Genomic DNA, 10885 nt, shown 5'->3' on the forward strand with positions numbered 1-10885 from the left:
TAGCCTTACTCAGTTCCTCTTCCATCTCGAAGTAATGGCTTCTCAACTCCCTCAACTCTCCTTCTCGTATCTCGATCTCAGATTGTAAAGCCATCATCCTTCCTTTCGAAGATTCAGCTCTCTTCTGGTAATCTCTCATATCAGACTCAGCGGCCTTTCTTGCACTTCTCTCTTCCTCAAATTGCACCATATATTGAGCTCTGATCCTTCTTTCCTCTTCTATGTCGAGCTGGGCTAGCCGATTCTTCTCCTTTTCAACTTCTACTTTCCTTAAAAGAATGCTCTTTCCCTTCTTCCAGGAATCCATCACCTCTTTGTCAACATTCATCTTGCCTTTTGTTGATCTCTTAACCTTTGCCAACTCTTTTTCTGTGAGCCCATTCTTCTTAACCAGCTCATCATATTCGGTCATTCGATTCTTTAACTCAGCCTGGACCCCTTTTGCTATTTCTTCAGCTACCTCGACCCTTTTCTACCATTCCTTTAAAAACGTTAACTGCTTATCCTGTTTTTCCAACCGCTGGTTCAAGTAAACCCTCATCGTATTTTCTTCCTCTAATTGACTTTCTAATATCTGTTGCTGCCCTTTACTTTTGCTGAGATCAATTATACATCGTTCTAGCTGCTTTCTTAACTCTTCCTCATTATCAGTTCTTTTCCTTTTTGGCTGCTCCATCGCTGATTCTGGATGTTCTTGTGTTGAGAAATCCCTCACTTCAGAAAGCGCTTCATTCCTCCAAACTGCATAATTCTGGCTGAATGATGTTTCAAAATTGCTCCCTTCTTCCCTTTTTACCATTAGGGGTCTTTCCCAATCTTGTCGGATAAGCTCCATCTCTTCGAGGAACGGTTGGTGCTTGAATAAACCGATGAAATCAGCTAAACCTAGAGTTCTTGGTGCATACTGCATTCCACCCAACTGCCTTGTTACGAGGGCGGGGGCGTAACTGATGTACCCAGTTACACCAATCAAAGGAACCCATATCTTGCTTCCACAGCTCATTGTGCAGATGGCGTTGTTCATCCATGGTGCTTTCCATTTGAAGTTGCTCCTTGGCAATGCTGCGTATTTATCTATCCATGCTTTCTCATCCCAATTCTTCCAAGTCTCATCCATGGTAACCTTTAACGGTCGCAAGTCAAACCACCAAAAGTTGTTAAAGATGTCCCTTGGTGTTTCGATATGACTGATAATCCATAAATACAACATAGGGATGCAACATCTCATGGCTCCTTTTCCATGCATTCTGCAGTGGTTGAGTGATAACATGGTTTCTCCCAAAATGGCTGACGAGGGATTGATCCGGTCACGCTCGTATTCTATGAAGACACTTGTTGCTTCCAAACTGATGACTCCGATTTCGAAAGGGAACAATACTAGTCCAAAAATGGCGAAGGCCACCAACCTGTATCGTTCCTCTCCCAACTTGCCTTCTTCAGCATTTTTCTTCATTCGGGCTTCAATGACCTTCCATTTGAATCCCCCCTCGGCGACTCTACATTGGCTGATCTTTCCCAGGCCTAATAAACTGACTACCTCCGAAGCTGTGTCTTCAAATCTTCGCCTTAGGTAGATCCTGTGGCTGTTGTTTGGAAAATCTAGAATCCTTTCATATTCCTCCAAAGTCGGTGTCATATCAATATTCCCAAAGGTAAAACTCCGATAACTAGGATCCTAAAAATTCAGTAGGGCTTTGATTACTGCTGCTTGTACGGGTAACCTCATTAGTTGTGCAATTCTCCCATATCGCCTTTCAAAAATAGTCTCATCAATATATTCCATAATAGACAATAACTTCCCCAAGTCATTTACCATGTGATTTATCTTGGTAATGCAAGGCAACCTACTAGCATCGATTCTTGGGCATTTCCCTTCAGCTACCTGAGTCAACTCGGATTCTTGCCCAAACTCTTGGAAAGATAGGTACTTAGTCATGATTTTAGCTCAAAAACCTGGATTGATGAATTTAACATTATTAATCATGATGCAAATGAATGTAAGATACACATCCTAAGGACAAGCTCTATTTATTAAGTGAGAATTGGTAGGTTTTCTATCTGGTCTTGAAGGGTCTCATATCTGCCCAGTGACGTTCTTCGTAAAGACAGTATGGGGGCGTTGCAAGGAACAGTTAAGGTACGTATACCCACCATTACCAAGCAGACACTCAGATATGAGTTGGGTGTTTCACGCATCTGAACCCTGACCAATAGTCATAGGGCAGATCGCTAATCCCCCACCTAACTTAAAGCTTGTGTGTGCTTCTTAAAATCAAAGTATGTGATGCATGTGACAATTCTATAAGATGCATGAGACAATATTTGTAAAATATTTAAAGCACATAAGCAGATAACAAAAGGAAAGGCATATTAACAATAAACACACGAAAACAAAAACAAATCAGACAAAAACAAAGCTTAGTCTACAAGGTCCCCAGTGGAGTCGCCATTCTGTCGCACGTGTGCGGCGTCGCGACGAAATAATATGATTCCCACTTTAAATCTAAAATGTAAACTTATTTGGCAAATATGGGGAGACAAGAAATTCTTGTCGTCTATTGGTCGAAAATGGAATGGGAGTCTCCACCTAGTATTTTGGTCACTAGGAACCCTAACTGGTCTCAAAGATCGGGTACGGGGACTGGTTGCGTAATGGGAAGGTATTAGCACCCCAAATACACCTTACCTAAGGTAAGCTGCATTGTTTGATTGTCTGATAAAAAGCTAAGGTGTTATCGTATTTCTAGTTGTTGGTCTGTCTATGGTTTAAGAAAAGTCCTCCTCAGTAAGGAGGTTCTTATCTTATCGGGTAATTATCTTATCGGGTAAAAACCTAACCGTTCTAACGTCTATAGGAAAAAAATATATATTAATATCAGGAATACGTTTTACGTATAAATTCGTAATTCCCAATACTAAAGGAAGACAAAAAGATTTTTTAGAATTTTTGAAATATTGGCCTAGTTCTCGTGGTTCTAACAAACTTGTTGTTAAAACCAAAGTGCATGCTAATACATATATATTTTTTGTTATATGAAAATATGATGTGATGATTTTTTTTTTGTTAATTTTGGAGAGACTAGGCCGTATGCATTAAAACCAAAAACATTTTTTTTTATGTATTTTTTTTTTGTTTTTGACGAAAACCGGGTATTTTAATACTGGATTTGTATCTTTACGGTATAAAAATATAAACCAATATTAGGCAATTTTGATGAAAATATGCCGAAAAATCAACCATATTTTTTAAGGATCTTTCAGATTTTTTGAAAGCAAAAACACATTTTTTTTTACAACTTTTCGATGTTTTTTATACTGGATTTGTATCTTTACAGTATAAAAATACAAACCAATATTAAACCATTTTTGATAAAAATATGCAGGAAAATCAACAATATTTTCAAGGATTTTTCAGGATTTTTTTTTATTTTTTTTCGATATATATCTATATAAAAATAATATATAAAACATTATAATAAATAATAAATAATGTTAGGTGGGCTAGGCTGGGCCGGCCCAACTAACTGGGCTGGACTCAGCCCAAAAAAGGGGTGGGCCGATCTCGGCCCATCAGGGATTTGGGCCAATCTCGGCCCAACAAAGTCTTCTATTTCCGTCTGGGCCAGACCTGGCCCAGACAGCCGGGCTGGGCCAGAGTCAGTCTGGCCCACAAACACATCAGAAATGGGCCAGAACCAGCCTGGCCCAGTGAAAGGAACCCATCATTGCTGGGCCAGAACCGGCCTGGCCCAGCATTGGAAAATCAACCAGTGGGGGGAATTATTTCCCCCCATCCTCCTGCATGCAGAACGAACGTTCTGCATGCAGGAGGAAAACGCAGAAAACCAAAAGAAATAAAGGGGGAAGAAAAGTGTACCTGATGCGGAGGAGGTGGTGCCCTGCTGGTTGAACTGCTTCGCTGGCGGCGCTATGGTGGAGGCCGGTGGCAGTGTCGTGGCTCACGGACGGCAGCTCCAAGCAATAACTTTACTGTTTCAAGCGGTGGAGAAAGCGGCTCCTGTTCTTCCCCTCTCCTCCGTTCTCCTCCTTTTCTTCTGCTGCGTTTCCTTTTCCCTTTGTTCTGGTTTAGGTGATGTTTCTTTCCAAGACCCGACCTCGTCAGCACCCCTTTTTTTTCTAACCCTCACGATCCACTCTCCTTTACCTCTAACTGTCCCTCTCGGTCGGTTCTTTCTTTTCCCTTTCGGTTCGTTTTCCCTCTCTTCTAACCCTCACAGTCCCTCTCCTGTTTATGGCTTTCCCGGTTTTCTTTCCTTCTTTGGTCCGTTTTCCTCTCTTCGGTTCGTGCCCTTCTCTCTTTTCCTTTGTTAATTCTCTCTGCCTCTCCCCCTTTTTCTCCCTCTCTCGTCCTCTCGCGTGCTGGCGTTGTGGTGGAGTCTTTATAGGGCAAAAGGGAGCGGGGGCGTCCCTATTGCCACCCTATAGCAGCGCCTGGGGAGTAGGGCTTTGCTGCCCTGCCACAGCACCGGGTTGGCTGGCCAATGGGTGGGGCTGGCAGGGCGCGACTTCCTTGGTTTTTTTGATCATGAGAGTGCATGGGGGGGCGGCTTTGGCAGGCAGGTGGCGTGTCGGGTCAACGAGGAAAGAAGAAAAAAATTACCTTCCCCTGCTGCACGTCCAGGGGAAGGAGAAAGGGGAACAGTGTCGTTCAAAACGACACTGTTCTGCACCTTTTTTTTTTTTACATGAAACGGCGCCGTTTTATGAAAAACGCGTCGTTTCATTTAAAGGTGGCGCCAGCATCCTTTTTTCAAACTAGTCCTTAATTTATCCTTTGTTCTTTTAAGTCCTCACAATGTAAATTTCGATTTTAAGAAATAATTCAATTGCATCCCTGCAAATTCGGTATCTGCCCCTATAGTTGGCCGCGTTTTCCACTTTGATCCTTGGCCTCTGATTTATGCAATTAGACCCCCAATTGATCAATAAACTTCTAATTTCTTCAATTTGGCCCCTGATTTTGTTAATTACAACCCCTATATTTACGCGCCTTTTCCAATTTGGTCCTTGGTTTCGGATTTTCTTAATTAAGTCCCTAATTGGCCATTAAACTTCAATATTTATGCAATTGAACCCCTGATTTAACCAAATCAACTCTCAAAAATTATAAATTGACCCCAAAACTTTAATTTCTTCCAATTAAAGCTCAAATTGACTTAAAAAGCAATTTTTCTTGCCATCAAACCCTCTATAAATTCAATTAAACCTTCAATAAAATCTAATTAAGTCCATAAACATCCAATTTTAGACTTTTCTCTTTAAATTAAATTTCCTTTTTGCCACAGGGCTCTCATCATTCAAGTATATACTGTAAAAAATTTCAATCCTTGTATTTTTGGACCTCCTTAATCAATTTTTCTGATCCTTTCCTGAGCGCTCCCACCTCTTATTATTTTCTAATTTCTTCCGGCTATATATTTATATTTATTTTTATCTTTGTATGGGGGACCCAAAAATGGGTTACAACATTGGTATCGAAAGAATACAAAGGAAACTTTACCGAATTGTTAGTAAAACATATAAGTATATATAAAAAAAATTGGTAACTACAAATATATGTCATATATTTTGAGTTTACAAGATTAATGTTGTTACAGTTGTGATATTGGTTATGTCATTAGTGAAGAAAAATGGTGTTTGCTTTGCATAACATAGAAAACATTACATGTATAGAAAAATATTGTTGCAATAAAAGTTTGTGTATGTGTTAAGTGGTGCTTGCAAAGAATCATAGAGGTGTATGCCATGAATATATTTTTACTTGGCAATGAAGAATAATTAGAGAGAGAAAAGAAAGGATATGGAGAGGGTTGGTCATTTGGGCATGGCCCAAATGGCAAGTTTCAACACTGGCACGTGTAATGCAAATGTTAGACTAGTGGGTCAATCACTGTCTTTGGGTGGAGTAGTGTGACCCACTACGACCTCATCCAATAGTCTTCCTTGGTGTCTATACTTTTTTTCCATGATCTTTTTAATAGTCTTCTTCATCATTAGAGCTTGAGTGTGTCTCTAACATCCTATGTTTAGTTTTTGTGCAGACTTATTCTCTTATTTAGCTGTTAGGTTTCTCCTTTTTTTTCTTGGTCGTTGGATTTTCATACTAAGTCTATTTTGACTATGAAATATGTTCATTGGTTTTAAGGAGAAATGCATAGTTAAAGGGGGATAAGAATTAATTTTGGAGGGGGGCTAGGTATAAAAATCCTAACTGGTAGTCTAAATGACTATATTTTTTTTATTAATTTCTTTTGCACCATCAACTAACATGAAAAATATCTTATTGGAAATTATGATATTTTCTAATGTTTAAGTTAATGAAAACTTTATTTTTCAAAGATAAACCAAGCAGCCTAATATTGTTAGTGGAAGTGAGGCACACAAAGGGTTGTTTTAACATGATAGGGTAGCGAACATGCACTTAAACTTTTCTACCCTACCAAAACAAGGGTCTAAATGCCACCACAATAGGATTTCAAAAGGCAGGCTATTGGTCACCTCTCTATCTATGAAGTGAGATGTTTTGATTACTGCTGCATAATGCATAGATATTTGCTTTCGATGTGTACAAAGAAAGGAGAATAAAAACCACTTATTTCTACTCTTAGTCTTGCATCGATTTGTAAAAGTCCCTATATAAAAACATTTTATCAAATTTATCCAATATTTATCGTATTTCATTAATTTCACTCATTTGGACTTAATGATAAACAAACTTTCTGATGCAAACCTGGAAGGTGAGAACCATATAACCCACAATCAAGATAAAAAATAACTCAAGAAAGCTAAAATCAAATTGATAAAAAAAAAATTGACCTAATAATTACCTGAATCAAGAAATTGAAGTTATTGGATGAAAGGTCCCAACTCATTGATTTTAAATATTCAAGAATTGGAAGTATAAAGAAAAATGTTATAAAGACAATTAATATTTGATAAGTCCTAAAAAGTTTGATGAAGAGCCAAGAGTATAAGCAATCTTACCACACATAAAATATTATTCTAAAATCAATAACCAAGTCTTTCCAAAAAAATTCCAAATACAAGTAAAATAACTCTATCTAAACTAGGTAAAATGTTCTAAAAAAGGTTGAAAAAAAAAAGATCTAAATAAAATAGAAAAAATATTCCTAAACCATCTAGGAAAATAAGCAATTCTCACACAATAGCTTTTGAGCTTTATCTCAAAACCTTCTTGAAATCTAATTTCTATGAAAGTTCAACCCTATATAAAATAACCATTTATAATATTCTAATAAAATTTTAGCTTGATCCAACGGTCAGATCAAAAGTTATCATTGTTAGTACAAAAATGTGCAATAGAAAAAATAAACTCAAAACCTCCTCTAATGTCCTTGAATAATAAAAAAAACCTTACTAAAGAGGAAATCTACAAAACAAAAGGAAACACAAGCTATTGTCACCTCTCTATGCTACCAAGGTTACCAAATACTTTGAACCCGATAAAAATCTCCTTTTTTTTTACATGGATCATATTAATTAAAGTATGATCATCCCTTGTTAAAGTCTTAAAACTTGACTTGGCCCAAATATCTTGAATAAGCTTATTGAATGCCTTCTTAATCCTTTTGATCCTTGACCTTTTAATAGGTCTAATAGATCATATGTTGTTGCTTGATGATTCTTATCACTTTCAATTACCTACTAATTGTTATAAAAGTAGAATTTTGTAGCCATTTGGATATAGTAACTACTCTTGATCATAATAGCCAAACCTGACTCAAGATCTAATTCAGTAAAGGACTCGGGTCCCAGGTCTTCAAGTTAATCATTAAGTCATCAAGTCAATCCATTTTATTTTCTTATTTTTTATAAAAGACAAAAGTGACATGGTTTTGAAGTTATTTTTAATATCAATGAATTGGTTTAGCCAAGTTGATACAGTTTAGCCTATGGTATGACCTTGGGTTCCTCATGATGGGGATTCGGTTGAGAGCTTGGGTTTAAGGGAAAAATCATTAGGCCAAGTGGGGGGTTTTTCCTTAGGTTTTAGCTTGTATTCCATTCATCCATATTGGGTTTTCACCTTACGATTGCATTCGGCCAGAATGGGTTTGTTGGTGTTAATGGGTTTAACCCAATTATAGAGGAGTTGGTTTTGGTCAGATCTGATTTGGGCCTTGTGGATGTGTATGGGCTTGGGCTATATAAGGTCCAAAAGTGGCCAGGATTAATTAATAATTAAGGTATTGGGTTTTTTTTCCTATGATTTGTCAAAAACCCTAGCTAAGTTTGGGTTCATGATGGGCAGTTACAAGGTTGAATTGGAGAGGGATTATTGTGTCTCTATATTGGAAAAGGATTCCATATCTAACATGGAAACCAAATGACAATAGTGTGTAGGAGTAAATTCCCCTACTTATTTCTCCATTATAAGCAAGGATTCCTTTCCTTACAAGGAGAACAAAAGGTGGCCAAATTTTGAGGACTTTCCTCATTGTTTTCATTCATTTCTCTTGCAGGATTTCCTTACTTTAAAGGGAGATTATGAAGGGCTTTTAAAAGGAAAGAATTCAATAACTCTCTTCCTTATTTTTTAGAGCATTAATTCAACCAAACAAAAGAAGAAGATCAAACATTCAAAACAGCATGTTCCAAGCATGGAAAGAGGTCTAAAAACGAGCGGTAAACACAAGTCAAACCTGACTACATAAGAAAATTAATCAAGCTATGGATGGTTTTAAAGGCTAATTGTTTTCTTATATTTTTCTGAATATTTTACTTAGTTTTTATGTTGTTTTAAGTATTATTTGAACCATAATATTTCAGTTTAGGTTTTTAGTTCAATTGAGTTTGTGTTGGCCCAAATTAAGTGTTTCAGGTCTATTTTAGCATTAGACTTGTGTTAGCTGAAAGCTCAATGGTTTGTAACCCAACATGGGTTTATTAGAGTTAATTATTTTAGAACTATATAATATTTTCCTTGCTGCTAATTTCAGCAGCCTTTATATTAATAATATTATTGTATTTTGCTTAAAGGAAACATGTTATTTGTTATGACAAAAAAGAAAACCTAACATATCAAGGTATAACTAACCATCTGGTGTCAATTCACAAATCCCAATATCTTTTGTTCTTAGTTATATGTTAACTTTGGGTTAAGGTTCTCAAACCTGATTTTTGATTTTTTAGGAAAGTATCATCTTTGTTGGGTTGCTTGATCATGTCATCAAAAGGTCCACATCACAAGTGTGGATTGGATTAGGTTAGTCAACAAAGTCAATTCCTTGATTGGTTTAATGTTAAACCTAATCCAACTTAGGCCTTATCATTAAGTTTTCAAGTCAATTCTGTGATCTAAACTGGTTTTAACAATTATGATCCTTGTTGTTAATTAGAATTTTTGAAAATATTTAATAAATACCAAAATTAAGGTATTGCATTATTAAATATGTATCTTTATTAAAAAAAAATAATGTTTTTGAAAGTATATATTTTGTTTATTAAAATTGTTCAAAAACTTTTTGGCCAAGTTTTTTTTATTTTTTTATTTCTTGAATATTTTTTATTTTTTTTAAAAAAAAATATTATTTTAGTATTTTTTAAAATGTTCTAGAATTTTAGTAGTTGAGAATTTTTATTTTCTAAAATTATCTAAAATCTCAATTGTTGAGCATAAAATTGAAATTTAGTGACATGTGGCCATTAATTTCCATCACTAAAAGACTTACCAATGCAATTTAGAGTTTGTTTACAATTGAGTTCAATTAAATAGAATTAAAAAACTATGAAGAATTTAGGATATATTTCTATTAATGACATTTTTAAAATTTCATATCAGATTTGGGCTTTACATTGCTATGACTTAGCTTGAGATATATGGTTTTGAATGAGGACTTTATCATTGGGCTTGGTTTTCCCTCTAATAGAAGTCCTCTATCAAAATAAAAGACTCTTTAATGCCTAAATTAGTAAATTGTAGGAGGAAAATAATATACAGGAAAGAGAATGAGAGCAAAGAACATGAAAGAGTGTATTTATGAATAATGTGTGTTTTTGTATAAACTCGTGTTCTTAAATGAATTTGTTTACTTGGTGACTTAAGGTATTTATACAAAATAATCATATGATATTACCTTATAGAGAGTGAAGTAATGATTAAGAATAATTGTTTTCTTTTATAAGTAACCTTAGAAGATGAATTATTGGTTTGTGCCATTTATGGAAAAGGTTGACACTTGTAGGTGATTGACAAGAAATATTAATGCTTATTGAAGAGACAAATTGGTGGAAGATAGCCATTGACAAAAAAGATAAGTGGCGTACTAATAATTCAAATGTAAGTGTATGAGAGTGTAACATTGTATTGACTTTCTTGAATGTCGTAACTTTGCATTATTGTATGTGTCAGTCACTAGGCTTTAGGATTTTGCACATATGGATTTGGTCTCAGCATGGTTAGGACAAGGTCTAGTTTGGAGCAAATGCTTAGGCTGAAAAGTAGTCCACTTGGACTAGAGAGCAAGGTTGTCAATTCCGTTCCGTTTCGCCCGAAAAGGCCAAAACATTCCATACCAATTCAAAAAACGGAACAAAACGAAACAAATTTCATCTCATTTTAAATCTTGGTCCGTTCCGGATTTTTCGGCTAAATTCCGCTCGGAACGTTCCGGTTTCATTCCACATGTTCCGTTCCGCTCTTGAAAAGTCATTGAATCAAATTGAACCTTGTTCAATTTAATTAATTAAACCACCTAATTATAAAAAGCTCTTTTTCATTACTATTTTCAATAACAATGATATTGATAATAATATTGAAAATTATTATTACTATTTTCATTAACAATGATATTAATTTTTTAAAATTAGATTTATCATTAATATATATGGTTTATATTCATGT

Source organism: Populus trichocarpa, chromosome 2 (assembly GCF_000002775.5).
Source record: "Populus trichocarpa isolate Nisqually-1 chromosome 2, P.trichocarpa_v4.1, whole genome shotgun sequence".
Lineage (NCBI taxonomy): Eukaryota > Viridiplantae > Streptophyta > Magnoliopsida > Malpighiales > Salicaceae > Populus > Populus trichocarpa.